Source organism: Podarcis tiliguerta (genome assembly GCF_965153285.1).
Source record: "Podarcis tiliguerta genome assembly, chromosome: 2".
In the NCBI taxonomy this organism is placed as follows: Eukaryota; Metazoa; Chordata; class Lepidosauria; order Squamata; family Lacertidae; genus Podarcis; species Podarcis tiliguerta.
The window spans coordinates 26,310,548-26,327,859 of NC_139535.1; positions in this window are offsets into that span (position 1 = coordinate 26,310,548).

Sequence of the window (17,312 nt, forward strand, 5' to 3'; positions counted from 1 at the left end):
CACAACAAACACTCTGTGAGGTGAGTGGGGCTGTGAGACCTCAGAGAAGTGTGACTGGCCCAAGGTCACCCAGCAACTGCATGTGGAGGAGTGGAGACACGAACCCGGTTCACCAGATTACGAGTCCACCGCTCTTAACCACTACACCCCATTGCCTCAGGCAGCATTGCCTGCTAGGGACAGCAGCAGCCTCCCTGCTCTTCCTTCTGAGCCCTCAAGCCGTTCCCCTCAATTGGAGACTAGATATGTGTGCCATAGTCCTGCCACACACACCCTAAGCCAGCCTACTAGCCTCAGGTACTAAGGAAAACACTGTACTGTTGTCAGAGTGGAAGTAAGATGCAACAACCAGGCCAGCCAGCTTCCATAAATGGAAAAGAAGAGGCACCATCCTGTCCTGTGTCTCAGGAAGCAAAATCTTGGGCTGGCCCCATTCCTAATAATGAAACACCTCATTGGGGGGTTTTCTGGTTCTTGGTACAACAATTTAAGAAGAATATTGACAAGCGAGAACATGTGCAGAGGAGAGTAACTAAGATGATTCAGGGTCTGGAAACCAAGCCTTATGAGGAACGGTTGAGGGAGCTGGGTATGTTTAGCCTGGAAAAGAGGAGACTGAGAGGAGATATGATAGCCATCTCAGGCTGTCACGTGGAGGATGGAGCAAGCTGGTTTTCTCCTGTTTCAGGGGGTAGGACCTGAACCTATGGACCCAGCCAATTCAAGAATTCTGACTAAACAGCAGGAAGAACTTTCTGGAGGTAAGAGCTGTTTGACAGTGGAATGGACTCCCTCAGGAGGTCGTGGACTCTTCGTCCTTGGAGGTTTTTAAGCAGAGGTTGGATGGCCATCTGTCATGGATGCTTTAGTTGAGATTCCTTCGTTGCAGTGAGTTGGACCAGATGAGCCCCAGGGTCCCTGTGCAGTTCTATAATTCTATAAAAGATTGCAAAATGAGTACCACTCAACACATGAACCAATTAAGTAGAAATATTAGAATGGTGTTCCTCCCCCCAATCTCTCATAGTTCAGGCACACTTTTCCTCCAAATTAAAAGCCAAGGCACTCTTAATTTTACACCCCAAATGTTTATTTATTCATTCTCAGATAACAGCCCCCGTGTTTCTGTGTAAGGGTTCATGTACACCACTGATGAAGTTCCTTTGGCCCTTCAGGTGTTTCTGGACTACAATTTCCATAATTCCCGATGCCCCAACATCACCTCCAGAGTATTCTACCTCCAGCTGGGCAACAAAGGATTGTTTCTTTAGCCTAGTCTCAGAAGATTGCTCAGGTTGTAGATCTTCCTCTTTTTATCCCTGAATGTCTGGATTCTGTTCCCATGACACACGACAAAAAGAGAGAGAGAGAGAGATGCTTATTGCATCAATGCATTGCATTGGCAGACTTACCCAGAAACCACTTAAAACAAATTACTTGGATTTTAGCTGCTTTAGTGCCACGGAAATCAATGGAATGAAGTTGGCACATGTCCAAGGACTTTGGCATGCCAAATGTAATTCCTATAAAGATGTCTAAATCTGAAAACTTCATTTCTGCGCTGTCAATGCTCCACATCACGCCCAAATGCTATAACAGCACTGGGGGGGGGGGCGCGGGGGGGAGCAACGATGACAAGGAAGCTTTACAGCTTTCTAAAAGCATATATGTCTCTGAAAACTAATGTTTCCTGATTTCTTAAGCGAATTTTAACTTTGCGTTATAGATCTGAACTTTAGAAACAAGCTTTCATTTCATTTCCAGTCCAATCAGCTTTAAATGAAATATGATGTACGGAATATCGAGCTTCTTTTTAGTTTTAGAAGATGTTGGTTCTTTTCATTCAAAAAGGGCTTAATGCCTGCCAGCCTTACCCAATCATTTGTCTCTCAGGACATTTTTAAAATGTTGTAAAATCATCAAATAAAATAGCCTTTTAGAGCTATGATCCCCTTGCATCTTCTGTTTAAGACTCTTCCTTGGCTCCACACTATATCAAGATCAGCCAATTGTTCCTCGCATATAAGCTCCTCCATCTCAGACCCTAACCATTAGGCACCGTAATTTTAAAGCACACCCACCACACATTTAAAGCACGTGACTTCTCCCCACAAAAAAATCCTGGGAGATGCTGTTTATCCCCCCCACAAAACTACAATTCCAAGCACCCTTAACAAACTACGTTTCCCAGAAAGCAGGTGGTAAGGTCATAGACTGAGAGTGTCTGGAATACAGTCACCTAGTATAGTTCATTGAGAGTGGGAATTTGGGGTTTTCCAAGAATCAAATTAGCACGATTCCTCATTGTATTTCTATTTTACTATGGTATTTGTTTCTAAGCTTAACAGCTACAGATATTAATTTGCATATGCAACTTTCAAGAAATCGGTGCCTTGGCTTTTTGTTGATGCATTTCTCTCTCTCTCTCTTTTTACACATTCTCCCGCTTTTTTTCTTTTAGTGATGCATGAGTAGCCACAACACCCAGAGGCTTTTGATAGGCTTGGGCTCCGTTCAAAAAACACAGCCACGAAAGATAATTGCAGGCCACATGCAGAATCTGTCGGGCGATAATTAACATGCTACCGTTATACTAATTGCTGCACTTGGACCTCTGTGTGTTTTAATTGGAGAGCAATTTGCCAACGGAGAATTAAACTGTAATTCATATTTTATGTGTGTGACATAGATAGGCAGTGCATCCCATCAGTAATGAGTGAGGCGTCTCGACGCTAAATATATTTTAAATAATGATGGGCACAAACTTTGAGCTTCAATAATTGACAGGTCAAAAGTTTATAATTTACTATTACTGTAGTATTGGATCTGCAAGAAGAAGAAGTAAAAGAAGCGATAGTAAAATGGGCCCAAGACATCAGCCATACAATCTACTTGGACCAGTGGGAAAAACTTTGGCGAATAGACATTAGGTTCATTGCTTGTTACAAAATAAAATAGAATTTTAAGAAAATGTTCATCAAGTGGTACCTAACACCATCTAAGCTAGCCAAAATTTACAAACAGAAGTCTAACCTATGCTGGAAATGTGGCAAAGAAGAAGGAACATTATTTCATGCCTGGTGGACCTGTGAAAAATCTAAGGTATACTGGGGTATGATCCACAAAGAACTTTTAAAAATTGTCTGTACAAAAGAAACCAGAGGCAGATCTATTAGGCCTGTTGGGGAAGGACATACCTCAGAATAAGAAAGGAATCTTCCTATACAGTGGTACCTCGGGTTAAGTACTTAATTCGTTCTGGAGGTCTGTTCTTAACCTGAAACTGTTTTTAACCTGAATCACCACTTTAGCTAATGGGGCCTCCTGCTGCTGCCGCACCGCTGGAGCACAATTTCTGTTCTTATCCTGAAGCAAAGTTCTTAACCTGAAGCACTATCTCTGGGTTAGCGGAGTCTGTAACCTGAAGCGTATGTAACCCGAGGTACCACTGTATGCCACAGCAGCCACCAGGATTATATTTGCCAGCAAATGGAAGAGCAAGATAATACCTACAAAAGCTGACTGGCTGTACAAAATAAGTGAATTTATGAAAATGGCAAAGCTAACTGCATATATAAGAATGCAGTCAAACCAAAAACTTAGACAAAAATGGCAATGTTTTGAAGAATATATGGATAAACACTGTTCCAAATAAAGCATGCTGATATGCTTAGATTACAGGAGTAAAGTGCAACAGAACCTATTAAAAAATCACATTATAAAGAGAACAAAATGCAACAAACCACAAGATTGCAAAGTTTGGTATTAAATTTAAAACATACGGAAGTCAAGGTGCGGTTGAGGGAAGTCCTGGCGATGGGCAATCACAGGGCGGGTATGATTCTTGTTTGTGTGAATAGCAGCTTATTTTTTGTATGTCTGTGTTTCTATGTTTTTTTATTTTACTTTTTTCGCTTTTTGTATTTATAAAACTCAATAAAATTTTAAAAAAATAAATAATAATTGACAGGTCTCTGTAGATTGAAGCACTTCAGGGCAGGGCAGGGGGGGCAGCCTGTCTCTGAGCAGAATTTGTGGGGAGGAGTGGCATGAAGGTAAACAAACCTGGAAGGCAAAAGGAAGGGAGGCCATCACTGACACATCATTTGAAGCACTTGTGCAAGGAGGCTAGTCTCAAGACTACAAATGGTTTGTTAGATGTGAGTGAGGAAACTTCAGAGGGCCTCAGAATAGTATGAGAGAAAGACAAAGGATATGCAATATAATAATAATAATAATAATAATAATAATAATAATAATAATAATAATAATTTATACCCTGCCCATCTGGCTGGGCTTCCCCAGTCACTCTGGAGGCTTTCAACAAAATATTAAAATAAAGTAATGCATCAAACATTAAAAGCTTCCCTAAACAGGGCTGCCTTCATATGTCTTCTAAAAGTCTGGTAGTTGTTGTTCTTTTTGGCATCTGGTGGGAGGGCGTTCCACAGGCCGGGTGCCACTACCAAGAAGGCCCTCTGCCTGGTTCCCTGTAACTTGGCTTCTCGCAGTGAGGGAACTGCCCGAAGGCCCTCAGTGCTGGACCTCAGTGTCCAGGTAGAACAGTGGGGGTGGAGACGCTTCTTTAGATATACTGGACCAAGGTCGTTTAGGGCTTTAAAGGTCAGCACCAACACTTTGAATTGTGCTTGGAAATATACACAATTCCCTAAGAACCATGGTGAGCAAGTAGGCAACCCAGGCCCTCAAATGGCTCAGCCCTTATTGGGGGAAATGCAATTAAAACAGTTCATAGATGGCATATTTTGCCTGTTAAAGAGCCACACACTAAAGCGCCAAACTGCCTTCATCTCGTATCATTGTTGGCATGAGTATTCAGAAAAGGTAACTTACCTCCTTCTATGGTGGCAGTCTCCACCAGCAAGTGCTTTTTGGCTAACCCTGCAGTTTATGATGGTCTCTCTGATTGCATGAAAAGAACCAATTTGGTGCAATGGCTAGAAAGCAGCACTGGGACCAGGGAGACTTGGGATAAAGAACTACAGTGGTACCTCGGTTTAAGAACAGTCCTGTTTACGAACGATTCGGTTTATGAACTCCGCAAAACCGGAAGTAGTGTCCCAGTTTGCGAGCTCTACCTCGGTCTAGGAACGGTGAAAGGGCACTGGTGGCGGGAGGCCTCATTAGGGAAAACGCGCCTCGGTTTAAGAACGGTTTTGGTTTAAGAACAGACTTCCGGAACAGATTAAGTTCATAAACCAAGGGACCGCTGTACACAACTTTTAGAAGACATCTGAAGGCAGCCCTGTATTGGGAAGTTTTTAATGTTTTACATTTTATTATGTTTTTATATGTGCTGGAAGCTGCCCAGAATGGCTGGGGAAACCCAGCCAGATGGGTGGAGTATAAATAAAATAATAATAATAATAATAATAATAATAATAATAATAATTTTGAAATCCTTGCTCAACTAGCCCTGAGTTAACTGCCTTGAGTTATCCAGAACAAGACACAAGCAGAGAGCACAATTACCTCTTCCATGGACACTTAACCTGCAGATGTACTGTATCCTGCAGCTACAGATGTTCAAGCAAGTCAAAGTGAAGCATGTTCCGACCTGCCAGAATAACTGAAGAGGAATCTCCAGCCATTTCAAGGCAGTAAATATGGCCTGCCACAACATAACATTGCCCTTCTCCCATCCAAGAAATGATTGGGAGCTAGTAAGCAGTTTGTGTTGCACCGGTACAGAAGTTTACACTTGTTAAATTTGATGTCTGCTTTTTTTTCTTTTCGAGGGTTGCGGTCTCTTTGCTTATCTTGCAGAGAAAACCGCCACAAAGCTCCAAAGAGAGATCTAGATTTTGCTAGTTAATTTCAGATTTGTTACTTGTAGGTTTGTATCTCACTTTTCGCCCCGTGGCTAGCGGAAAAGGTACTAGTTGGTGGTAAAACGTTAGTCACTCCAGCCGCTAGGTGTTTTATGAAGACATCGTTTGCACAGCTCAAGTATAATTATACTTCAAGGTTTATAGTTAGTGTCAGTTTAATTGCTTTCACCTCTGGGCTGGGATGGAAGCGCTGAACATCCTAGCTCATGAGGAATGCATTAGACACAGTCATGAATGACAGGTCAAACGTGAAAGACGGAATTTAGAACTGATTTAGAGCACCTGCTACCTGCGGAATGAAGGGCGCTTCCTCCCAGTAAAAAAGGTGAAATTCTCCAAGGAGAAGGACAGAATTGAGCAGGCTTCGGAGACAGAGCGAGACCGCTCATCCTTATACTGTTCCTCAGAGGAAGCCTTTGAGTGTTTGTGAAAAGACTTTCCCTAGACTTATCTCGGAGAAAGTTCAGGATATCTTGCTGTAAAAATGGAATTATGTTCAGAATGGAAAAAATGAAGTATATTTCACAGAATGCAGGCTTAACTTATGGGGCAAAAGCTGCTAACTTTGGGAGGTTTTTTTTAAAAAAAGATTTTTTTTTTTAAGGATTAGACACATACATACAGAGCCAGTGTGGTGTAGTGGTTAAGAGCGGTAGTCTTGTAATCTGGTGAACCGGGTTCGCTTCCTCGCTCCTCCACATGCAGCTGCTGGGTGACCTTGGGCCAGTCACACTTCTCTGAAGTCTCTCAGTCCCACTCACCTCACAGAGTGCTTGTTGTGGGGGAGCAAGGGAAAGGAGAATGTTAGCCGCTTTGAAACTCCTTTGGGTAGTGATAAAGTGGGATATCAAAGCCAAACTCTACCAAAGTCCACAATGGCTGTATGGAGCATTCATTTTCAGGAGCAGAATATCTCTGAACATCCAAGACTGATGTCTTGAAACATGGCACAGTTTTATCAGGTGAACTCGCCCTCAGACAATGTTCCTGAACCTTTTGCAACCAACAAGCAACAATATCAAATGTATGAAAGACAAAACAACAACGTATAAAGGGAAGCACCAAAACACCAAACATCAGATGTCTGCAAAAAGTCATATGATTGTTGACATCTGACAGGAGGGCACTCCACCGGGCAGGCACCACTACCAAGAAGGCCTTCTTTCTGGTTCCCTACAACTTCACTTCTTGCAATGAGGGAAATGCCAGAAGGCCCTCGAAGCTGGACCTCAGTGTCCAGGCTGAATGTTGGAGGTGAAGATGCTCCTTCAGGTAGACAAGATTACAAGAATCAAGGAGGGAGTAAGCTCAGTTCTTACACTGATTCTGCTACATACCACTTTACTTAACTTTAGACCCCATTGGATTGGGGAAAATAAGTGAATAACATTAAATACCCAGATCTCATAGTAGGGCAGGGATGGGGAACATGTAGACCTATCGATGTTGGGGTGCCAACTCCCACCAGCCCCAGCTAACATGACCAATGGTCACATTTTGGGGTGAATCGGTAGATAGCAATGTATGGAGAGCCAAAGTTTCCCTATCTTCACAGTAGGGCAATGTTATATGGAGCCTTTTCTGCCACAATCTAAATTCCAATCCTCACCGAAACGCCTGATTGAGATTCATGGAAAATATTAGTGGCACGGAGCAAAGGAAGATTGCTCTCCCCATCGCGCATCATATTTTGTGATTGCTCTGTGCCAAATCGAAAGTGAATTGCCTCCAACAGAACATGAGGCAAATATAAATAACTGGCTGATACAGTCCTCTAGCGTCGAGCTTCATCAGTAGTGCATTAAGTGAATCTATTGGGCTGGTGCTTTGCTTCTTAAGCAGAGTCTTAAGACTCTATTGATTGAGTCTTGTGTTAAAAATTAATTTAGCTGTTTAATTACTCGGTACCATGCCTAATCCAGAGAGGTTCAAGACACCTGCAGTGGAGTCCTATTAAATCCCACTAATGCAAATCATAGGGACGCGGGTGGCGCTGTGGGTTAAAGCCTCAGTGCCTAGGGCTTGCCGATTGAAAGGTCGGCGGTTTGAATCCCTGCGGCGGGGTGCGCTCCTGCTGTTCGGTCCCAGCGCCTGCCAACCTAGCAGTTCGAAAGCACTCCCGGGTGCAAGTAGATAAATAGGGACCGCTTACTAGCGGGAAGGTAAACGGCGTTTCCGTGTGCGGCTCTGGCTCGCCAGAGCAGCAATGTCACGCTGGCCACGTGACCTGGAAGTGTCTCCGGACAGCGCTGGCCCCCGGCCTCTTGAGTGAAATGGGTGCACAACCCTAGAGTCTGTCAAGACTGGCCCGTATGGGCAGGGGTACCCTTACCTTTACCTTAATGCAAATCATGGCTGAGGGCAACAGCAGCCTGTAGGCTCAAAATGTACCTTATGCTCTGAGTAGGGGTTGGAGTAGCACTGGTTCATGATTATTTTCTTTGTAAGCTACACTATAGTTCTCTTTTGGAAGGCAGTGTGGTTAGAATGCTGGGTTTGGAGAGCAGGGCTCAGATCCCCACGCAGCCATGAAACTCACAGGTGACCTTGGACCAGTCACCATCTCTCAGCCTAACCTACCTTACAGGATTGTTGTGATGATAAAATGAGGAAGGGGAAGAACCATGTACGCTACCCTAAGCTCCTTGGAGGAACGATGGGATATAAAGCTTATAAGAAATGCATAAAATAAATGCACACGAAGCCAGGAAACTGGAGTATCAGGAACAGCCGTGAAAATCATAACCTGAATGTTATATGTTCTTCAAATGAACTACCCTCCCAGCCTTTGTCCAGATTGCATCCTTGCATTATATTTGGGTTCAGAGTGGTTCTGCTGCCAGCTTTCTTGAGACATGCAGCTGCAGGCATGCCGAGTTGCGCGCAAAATTATGACTTGGTCTGCCTCCCTCACCCACTGCCAGCTGCCTTACCTTGTGAAAGGGACATGTGGGGCTTAGACACTTCACCCTGCTTCATCCCTAGCGATCCTCAAAAGGACGGGGCAGGGCCAAGCATCTTCATCCTGGCACGTCCTTTTGAGGATCACTGCAGAATTTTGGGGGGCCAGGCCCTTTCTTGAAAATATTGAGGGATCCCTGGCCCTTCGGCACCCTCCTAGATGGCTCTCCTGTGCAGCTGGTGTTACGTGAGACACAGCCTTTTCTGCTCACAGAGCACATCCTCACCCACACTGTTATGTACTGAGTTGAATAGGATCCAGAATGCAGCAGTCTGATTGGTCCTAGAACAATAGGATCCAGAACGCCGCAGTCTGATTGGTCCGCAGCAGCCGCCCAATCCAACTCCAGGTGGAAGTGAATCCGCAACCTGATTGGTCTACAGGAGAATCCTGGAATTAGCCAATCATGTGGGGCCTATTGTGTAAATAATGTATATAAAGCAGACATTTCGGAGGAACTTCCATTCCTCCTCACTACTATGAGCTGAATAAAGAGCATGAAATCCACACTCGACTCCGAGTATATTTCACCCACTCACCAAGCAGTTAGTCTTCTAGTGAAGCTTTTTTAGGAAGAAAAATATTTTTGATGAGACAGGGTTAAAAAAAACCCTGAAATGCACACGTGTGCACACACACATATAGCTTAAGTATTTGCATGTACTGTAACTTTATTTCCTCCTCCCTCGCCTTCTGAGTTTCTGCCCGTCCTGTTTCCTTTGTGGGGAAAACACAAGAGTCAACTGCTTCTTCCCACACACTGCACCTGGGCTGTTCGGCTCCCTGGTGTGGAGGAATGGATGGACGTGAGAGCCTTGGAACAACCTATTCCCCATCCAATTGCTTACAGCATCAAACCATCAGCTGCTTAGCCCATGTTCTCCCCTCCACCTGTGTGGAAAATGTAATTCAAGTGTTCCTGTCGTCCTTCACATCCACACCAAAGAGTGGCGAAGCAGCTGCGATTGGATACAGAATCATGGCATAAGGGCTAGAGGCGGCATAGTAGTTTTTAATTGCCACTGCCAAAGAGCCCAATCCAAGTGGAGGAAGGGAACGCTTTGCCCAAGCCCCAAGAGCTAGGGGTGCAAACTGGGACCAGCCCTATCATTAGGCAGAATGAGCTGGTTGCCTCGAGCGGCAGATGCCAAAGAACAGCACCAGCACTAGCTCCTTTTGGCCCTCTAGCTGTAGCCTTCCAGTCTGCAGCGGACTTTGGGCTCTAAAATTTCATTGGTACCCTGTGTGACACTATAATTTGGTGCCCCTGCCTCTCATGCTCCATTCTACATCATTGTTACAGCGCCCCCTGTGGCACTAGCAACCTGTGGGTGGGTGTCTAAGTTGCTGCCAAGAGGGGTCCACTGAGGGCAACTTGTCCAGGGCTCCCCCCCAAAAAAACCCCCCAAACAAAGTGGAGTGAGGTTGGAATGATGAAAACCGTCACCTACTGCGGTGAAAAATCTAAAAGAAAAAGCTCTGTGTTCAAGAAGCCTCTTTGTCTAGCAACAGAATATTTCCACGACTCTGTCTTATTTCTGGTGCAATTAATAGGCCTAAAGCACATGATTTTATTTTATTTTTTAAGTGGCGACGTTAAGCCTGTTCCCTTTTGCACTGCAGCCAAAGTGCCAAACAATTTCTGGGAACATTTTTGAAAGCCTTGCCAAGTATTAAGGAGTGTGCTGCTGCTTCCTGATTGAAACAGGTATGTGGGCCTGTTTTAAGTGTTGGCTTGGATTATATTTCTGTAGATGAAAGCTTCCCTTCCGACGGCTTCAGCGCATAAACTGCCACGGTATGATATCTCCTGTAGTCATACTGACCAACTAAGCGAGGGGTGGGGGGGTGGGAATTAATGCTATATTCTTCTTTCTTCTTAGGGATTTTCAGCAAACTGTGTTATCAGACTGGATTTTGGGTGCTCTATGCAAGCTATTCAAGTGATGTGCTCATACCCTCTCTGATGAAAATTGTTATGTACTGAAGATTTCACTCTGGGCCAGCAGGGGGATACTGTAGATAGTTTTCACTCAGGTCCACATATGCAAATAAGGGATTGAAAGTGACATTCAGTGATTGGATAGTTACAGAAAATGGTTACTGTTGCGTTGTAGTGGAGCTCTATATAAGCAGGCTGGCTGAACCCTTCAGTTCAGTTCTGTTCTGGCTTGTGAATAAACAAGAGCTGTTTGAAGAATCACTGTGTCGTCTGATATGTTCACCCGCAACTTAACAAAAATAGGGGCATCCTATTCCATAACAATAATAATAATTTTATTATTTATACTCCGCCAATCTGACTGGGTTGCCCCAGCCACTCTGGGCGACCTCCAACATATGTAAAATAATAAAACATTAAACATTTTTAAAAACTTCCCTATACAGGGCTGCTTTCTATAGGTTGTATAGTTACTTATTGTCTCCCTGGCTTGGGGGACACAGAACTCCATACCCTCCAATGTTTCTTTGATGAAAATAGGGATAGCCTAAGGAAAAACAGGACATTCTGGGATCAGATCAGAAACTGGGGTGGCTTCTGTAAATTTGGGACTGTCCCTGGAAAATAAGGACACTTGCACTCCCTCAGGCTCTGAGCCTTTTTTAAAAAAATCGGGAAATTGGGAACAATATTATTATTTAAATTTATTACACGCCCTTCACCCTAAGGTCCCAGGGAGGGTGGCAATCATTTAAAATACAGCATTAAAAGCAGTTTATAAACTTACACAATTAAAATTTACAACCCCTCCCCTTAAATAGGGCGGGTCCCCCTGAAGCTGAATTGCAGAAGAGGGGGGTCATCTGCACCATGCATAAACATTTAGCATGAAATATCAGCAGAAACCTCTCTGGGGTTGCTAATATTGCTAAGACTCTGTGAGGGGGATTTGCAGGGGGTCTCTTAACAACTCTCAGCACCCTTAACAAACCACAGCTCATGTGCTGGGTGGGAGGGGAGCCATGACTGTTTAAAGTGGTATGCTGTGAGTGTGGCCTAACACAGGTTCAGTAATTTCAATGAGTCTACTCTGAGTAGAAGTTTAGTTGGCTACAACCCGCAGAGTTTTCACATATAACTTTTCTTTCTTTCTTTCTTTCTTTCTTTCTTTCTTTCTTTCTTTCTTTTTAAGGAGTAAAAAGACTCTAGTTGAAATGATGACTTTCAACATGGAAAAAAAATTCAAACTCACAAAAATCCAGGTTTGTCATTAGTCTAAGGCCCAAGGGCAGGAGACGTTGTTTAATTTGCTCCTTCCAGGTCCTTAAAACCATTTTTTCCCCTAGGAAATATTGAGAGTGCTGGTTATTTTCTTGGTAGGGTTCCCCCCCCCCACCTCAAATAAAAAAGGGATAAAACAAACAGCAGTTGAAATAAATGAGCACACCAGTTATGCATCTGAAAAAGTTCAGACCCCTAAAGCTATTGATTTCATAGTCTGAGACAGGTGAGTTCAAGCAGCTGGGAAAGCGGCAATCCCATTTGGATGGAATCCCAGCTTTTCATTTTTCTTCTGCTTTAGCTGTTGTTCCCCAGGTGTGGGAGACTCAATGCCTTTGCCAAATCCCGTCAAACTTGTAGCTTGGGATTCCAAGGGAAAGGAAACAGAAGACCATCTGTATATTACGTGTCTTTTCCTGTTAAGAATCCAAAAGCTGTTGTCTATCATCTGTCTGTCTATCTATCTATCTATTTATCTATCTATCTATCTATTCCAACAATTTATAGACCGCTTTTCACCGTGAGTGGTCACAGAGCACTTTCCAGGTAAATAAAACAGGTCCTCAGTCAAATAACAAAAGCATTTTAACCAAACACAAACCATATATAAAAGTCCACAAATAGATATTGTCCTCAATGATTAGGCTATTTCAGAACTGGGAAAACCTCCTGCTACAATGGATCATGTCCTTCCTGCAGCCAGTGGTTGATGCAGAATGTAACTCCAGAGCAGGGATGAGGAACCTTTCATTCCCCAGATGTTGTTGGTAAACAACTGCCTGGAGCACAACCAGTGGCCATGGATGATGGGAGTTGTGCTGCAGCAACATCTGGAGGGCCACTGGTTACTCACCACTGCTTCAGGGTAGCCCTAACCCAATCTGATACCCTACAGATGTTTTGGATTGCTACAGCTCCCATCAGCCCCAGCCAGGAGTCTATCACAGTGAGGAGACGGATGTCACTGGGGCCAGCCCTATCAAGCTGGAAGGGGCACCAAAAGTGGGGCAAAGAGGAGTCCTCTGATCACACACGTTGATCTGTAGTTGCCGTGTGAAGGACTGGAGGCTGCCGCAACACGGTGCACTGTCCAGTGAGCCAGTTCACAGGGCTGGAGGGTATTTGGCTAATGGGAAACGAGGCTATTCCTCCTTCATAGCTCTGGAGATGACATTGAATAAATGCAGCATCAAGAAGCTGTAACGACTGCAGGTTCGGCAGGACTGTTTACCTCTCCGCTACCACTTCTGCCAGCTCAGATTTGGATCCCCTGTGAATCCCTAGTCGAAACTGCAGTGGTTCCTCATATGGCACAGATTTCTGCATTGCGTGTATTATATTTCCATATAATATTGTGTACATGTCCCTTATGCTAAGAATTCTCACTCTGAATAAGCTGCCCTCCCCTTCCTTCAAATGCCTCATTCAAATCCCTTGATTTTTATTTGGGTTCTTTATTCTTTCTTTTTTTTAGATTAGTTTGGCTTTTATTGTATTCTGTGTTGAAACATTTCAGTATAAATATTTACCCCCCAAAAATCTCTTCTATGAGACTCTGTAAGGTTCTGGTCAGAGTAATAATAATAATAATAATAATAATGCATTATTAGTTCTTATTTTATTTATACTAATAATGTCTGTGTGTTTTTCTGTTTTAAACATTTGCACCACTGAAGCGGTTTTATGCTGTGATGTGGTCAATACATTTGTTTATTATTATTGTTCTTATGATTCTTATTAATGACAATTGTTTAATACATTAATATCCCACCCTTTCTCCAAGGCAGCAAACACGGTTCTCGCCAACCCTTTTTATCCTCTCAGCAAGGCTGTGACACGTCAGGCTAAGGGAGAAAGGCTGGACTAAGGTTTTGGCTGAGTAAAGATCTGAACTCAGGTCCCTCAGCTTCTTATCTGGCACCCCAACAATTGCCCCACACCCATATACAGTACTATCACAAGAGGATTGGATGGCTGACGGAAAAAAGATGCCAGCGACTGCTGTAAATAAATGGGGGGGGGGAATGCATAAGAGAAATGACTGCTGGGGAGATACAAAGAGAGTCAATAGGTCTTGTAGTCGCATGCATAGTTCCAACAGGAAATGGATAGATTGGTTTCCACAAAACGTACCATCTGCAAGCAAGTTCTTACCCCTTGAGTTCTTTCCCAGGTGTGGGTCAAACATTGACCCATCCAGCAAACCGGGATGTCTGAAGGCATGCTTGAAGTCTTTCCCCTGCATTGATTGGCTTCCACTTACCAGTGTGTGTGTGTGTTTAAGCATCTGGTTCCTATTTGGCCTAACAGATGTGTTTCCACTCCCAAAGCATGTCCTGTGCATTCTTTCCTTAAATGAACGCTAACAAGGACAGTGCACTTTTAAGGTGTCTAGCCTCTTTAAATCACGAGAAATGAATAATAAGGGGGGGGGGGGGGAGAGAGATTGGCATTTGCGTATTTGGATGTCTGGCATGTCCAGTCCTTTAAACACTAAAACACCACCCAGTTAAAAAGCCCATTCTAAAGAAAAAGGTCTATGCTTACAAAACAGGGTCAAGCTGATCCAGGAGGTGCAAAGCATCCTCCAAGCACAGTTGCTCTCCAAACTTGGCACATGGATGAAATAAAGGAGCATGCCCTTCTGAGATACCTGATGCCTGTAAGCCGAGATATGGCCCTTATTTCAGGAAGTCCTAATGCCATTCATGTTCATAGATGATGAAGGTACATCAGCCTTGTTCAGACCATCCTCCATTCAGACAATGAAACCATGTTGGAGGCAGAATCCACCTTGGGGATGGGAGAGAAATTAGATCTTGTTGCATTTTAATGCGAAGCTGCCTAATTCACACACCCCAAGCCAATGCATGGACAAAACAGCTGCAGGGTGCGGTGCTCTGCTTTCTTTTTGCAGGATTCCCATTGGTATTTCCTGAGCTGTGATTTCATCATCTGGAGAATGAGTGGCGGCCTGAAAGATGTCTATAATAGACAGGTATCTTCATTTTGATGAAATGGCTAAGACATTGAGCTACAAAGGAGGGTGCTTGGCTTAGGAAATATAGGATCAATGGATGCTGCCTCATACTGAGCCAGATCACTGGTCCTTCTAACTCAGTATTGTCTACACAGGCTGGAAGTGGCTCTCTAGGATTTCAGGGAGCTGAAATTTCTCAGCCATAGCTGGAGATGCCAGGGATTGGATCTGGGACCTGCCACAAATGCTCTACCACTGAGCTACGCCCCCTCCTTGAGAGGCTTGAATCTCACATCTGCCAGGAACTCAATGAAAAACCTTAGGCAAGCCGCACATTCTCAAGACTCAAACTCACCCACCCCAATTGCAGTAAGTGGGATTATATTGCTGATTTCCCTACAGAGTGAGAGTAAAGTTTACCATTCGATAATGCATGAAAAGGGCTTTGAACACTTGAAGCAGTGTAAATTTGGATGTGAGGATTATATTTCTGCTCTGAACACTGTCCTTGGACATCTTGGTCCAGTCTGGCCAATGAAAACTGTGATGTTATCCTGACAGTACAGTCTGTAAGGTCCCTGCAAGAACAACACAGAAAATGAACCAAACAGGCAAGTGACGGTACCTAAGAATGAACACAATTACTTACCTGGCTTCTGGCGGGGGGGGGGGGAGGCTTTTGTTGTTGTTTATTTTTGAATTTCTTGTTATATTTAATTTCTGTCTTGTGACCTTATACAATAAGCACACCACTGAAAAACCAATAGGACATTATTATTTTTTAAAAAAACAAAAACTACGCTTTTTTACAGGGCTCTGCTGCTCAAATCAATACTTTCAGTTATGGTATTCCTGAAATCCTATCAGTGGCCAATACAGATTCTAGAGGACTGGTATAATAGGCTCTTGATGGGCTGTCAGTCACGAAGTGGCATTTCTCACTCATTCAGTGGTAGTTGTGCAAACAGGCTTACAAAGGCTCCCAAGGAAAAAGCCTTGAGGTTTCACAGGTGAGAGACATGAAGCGAAATGGACTCACCATTCAGCTTGCTTCCACAACGCAATGCAGGGTATCCTGGAGTCGCACATGAATTATTAGCCTGGGTCAATTTTTTGTTTCACCATCAACCACCAGCGCAAGTCACAGTCTTGTAGCTGCTGTTGCCATCTATTTAAACTGGGAAGCAGAGTGACATCATGGGCTTTGTGTGTGTGTGTGTTTTAAATGTAGAGAAATGAGGTAAAAGTTGTGAGATATTTTCACATTATTGTCAATCCTAATATAGCACAACTACCTATACGACTCCGAAACGCCCCTGATAATCTCACGCATTTGAATGGTTGGGTAACAGGGGCAATTAATCATCTTCACTTCTTAACATGTCCGACACAAACCCTTACCAAGGAGAGCTCCTTTTAGAGACCAAGCAGTGGAATGCAAACAAAACTTCAAAGGCAGCCGGCCTCCTGTAATTTAGCAGAAGAACAAAGTTTTGTCGAAGGCTAGGTCTTCCCCACTGTGTTACAATGGAGGCATCTGAAAGCAGCGCCTGTGGATGAACTTACAAAAAGTGGCGGAACGGCTCCTTGGAAATGAGATGTCAATGCACAACAGGCCTTAGATACTCTTGACTATTGTGCTGAGGCAGCTTACTCCAAACAACCTGTTTTTTTAAAAAAGAAATTTTCCAACCAGGGCTCCCCCCCCCCAGGCCAGAGCTCACCAGCACTCAGCTCTGGCACCTCTGGTGAGTTCCAGCGGGGGGGGGGGGGGAATAGCCATGCAACTCACAAGGTGATCTTGGGCCAGTTGCTAAAGCTCACTTCAACAGGCTGAGAATCCCACCCTGTTTCCTACATCCAAAGCAGCCCTGAAAACATAGAGGTTGCATCTTGAAGATCAGCACTGTACTTTAAAATTATCTGAAGCCACGGGAGATGCTGTGGCGGCCTTCTGCAGCATATTCTTTCTCAAGTCCCGTTGTCCACCCCTTCCCTCAACTTTGGCCTAGAGCTAAGCAGCACTAAGGGAGCAGGATGGACAACAGGATGGAGTGGGAAGGAATAAACAAGGGGGAGGACCCACAGGCAACTTGTCTTCCAATACACCCGGGGGGGGGGGATTTAAAGGTACAGTGGTACCTCAGGTTAAGTACTTAATTCGTTCCAGAGGTCTGTACTTAACCTGAAGCACCACTTTAGCTAATGGGGCCTCCTGCTGCTGCCGTGCCGCCACCACGCGATTTCTGTTCTCATCCTGAAGCAAAGTTCTTAACTTGAGGTAATATTTCTGGG